Source organism: Arvicanthis niloticus, chromosome 8 (genome assembly GCF_011762505.2).
Source record: "Arvicanthis niloticus isolate mArvNil1 chromosome 8, mArvNil1.pat.X, whole genome shotgun sequence".
Taxonomy (NCBI): Eukaryota; Metazoa; Chordata; class Mammalia; order Rodentia; family Muridae; genus Arvicanthis; species Arvicanthis niloticus.
This window is the reverse complement of record NC_047665.1, coordinates 32,071,463-32,073,797: the sequence shown is the minus strand read 5'-3', so window position 1 is coordinate 32,073,797 and position 2,335 is coordinate 32,071,463. Positions and strand designations below refer to the sequence as shown.

The following is a 2,335-nucleotide window of genomic DNA, read 5'->3' as shown; positions in this document are numbered from 1 at the left end:
GGCTCAACGCATCCAGGAAAGGACTTTTTTTTTAATATTAAATTTTTTAATGTAAAAATAAAGACTAAGTGAAAATTTTAAACCAAACAGGCCATAACAAGATGGCACTATTTCCATAATCAATGCCAATAAAATAGCATCAGTACAAAAATCTAAGCAAAGACAGATTAGTAATTAGAGCATCAGGTAATGTTGATTTTTAGGAAGAAGCTTAACAGGTTAAAATAAAAGGAGCATATGACATAAATTCAACTATGCAATTAGAAATTACAAATCATAAAAACTCACCACTTTTATAGCTGGTTTCTTTTGAATGGCTAAATTTTAGCCTTATTTTTTTTCAATTAAATACCTATTCAACAAGCCAATTGGACAAACTCATCTACCCAAATTTACATCCTAGAATATGTAAGTGAACTGAAGACAATATTCAGATGAGTAAGTTCTGGTTTTCATCATCTCTGGGATCAGGTTGCAAAGGATGCGCCTTTCTCTTTGCTTTCCCTAAGCCGCTGCTTCTTGCTTCTTCAGGAGTCTGGTTCTCTTTTTTAGAATCTTTAGGGGACAGCCTGAGGAATTCCCCCAAGCCTTTTTGCCACTTGGAAGTTGGGCGCACACAGACCGGGTTCCCTCCTGCATGCTTAATTGGCGATAAAGCTGGAGGAGCCAAGCACCTTCTTGGGTGCTCGAGAAGCCACCACTTTTCTGTAGGCTCCTGGTACGTAGTTTGCTTTGCTCCACACCATGTTCACACAGGAAGAAACAACTTTCACCGACTCCCCAACTGAAGATGTTTCAGCTAGACAATAACCTCAGGAAAGGGCATCTTGGACCAAACCCAAAACCTGGAAGGACATTTGTACTTTTTATAGTGAACGCGCTAAGGAGCACATACCTCTTTTTGGAACTAAGTTATTTTTAATGGCTTTCCCTCCATCAGCTTCTCTGACCCCTACGTAACAACCATTTTGGCTATGTGAGTCTCTTGGTCCAAGCTGCCCCACTTGATCGCTAGCTCTTCTCCTTTCTCTGCTCCCGAGTCTCCTCTCACTGTCTGGCTCAGGCGCATGCTCATTCTGGACTTTCCCAGAAGTCTCTGCCTCTGCCTATGCTCTTCCTTTTATATACATTAAACCTTTACCATACCTAGGAGCAGTCATCTCCTTTCTATTTCTTTTTTTATTATTCATATGTATTATTATAAAACATTATTAAACATTGGCATATAATGTTTAAAATAAGATACATCTATGTAACTGTTCAGTTTTACATTTCTTTATGGTAAAAAAAAAAAAAAAAAAAAAGCGTTTGAACCATGCAGAGCATTGTTGTTCCAAAGGGTCACTCATTCTGCTATATAGTGACACACTCTCCTCCCCACCTACATGTAACTAGGTGACCATTCATCAAGTTAAGGGACTATCACAAAAGAGCTTAAATGCCTATAGTTATTGAAGTAAAAATAAAAATAGTTTTGTTAATATGCCCAGGAGGAGTTGTATTCATACTGAACTCAAGATAATGTATTAAATAGTAACCCCTCGTCAGGTTCCCAACAGTACAGGATTGTGGAAATAATCCATCACAGCCTAAGACACACACAAATGCAGGCAAAATGAATGACTGTGTCTCTGACAGGGACTGCGATGCTTCTTTTTCTCTGGCAAACCTATTTTTTATGAGTTGATTCACCAGCATGGATAGCTCAAGGAAATGGAGAAATAAATGCTTTGCCTTTTATAAGCTTTCTGTTATTCTAGCTCAGGCTTGAATAAAAATGGCTAGCAGAAAGCTAATGGGCTGTGAACACACTGTGAAATATAGGCTTGTCTTTGCAGGCTTACCTTTCTCTAACTGTGGCTGAGCTTCCTGGTGTACATTCCAGCAAATTCTAATTTACTTTCATGTGATCCTCACAGTGTCTGTCCACAGGGTAGAGGGAGAGAACCATGCCCTCAAGTTTCCCTCTGACCTCCACAATACACTACAGCACATAGGTACACACACACACACACACACACACACACACACACACACACACACAAACACTTACAGAACATGGACTCAACATTAGTTAAAAAAAAAAAAAAAAAAAAGACAAAAGAGATCACAGAGGCAGCAGAACTTCTGGTCTTTCAACAAACAGCCCAGGGAGAAAATAGACACCAACCAATTCAATCACTGTCACTTGTTTGTTGTTTAGCAGAATTTAAAACTTTTTTTTATTGAAAATAGATTTTTTTCATATAATAATCTTGATTATGGTTTCTCTTCACTCACCCCTCTAAGTTCCTCTTCCTCTCTCTTCTCATCTGGATCCATTCTCTGTCTTTCA

At 38.5% G+C, this 2,335-nt stretch overlaps 1 pseudogene; it reads right to left on the bottom strand.

Moving 5' to 3' along the window:
- Nucleotides 1-430: 430 nt before the first annotated feature.
- LOC117713354 (PCNA-associated factor pseudogene) lies at nucleotides 431-809 on the bottom strand (annotated as a pseudogene).
- Between the last annotated feature and the right edge of the window lie 1,526 nt (nucleotides 810-2,335).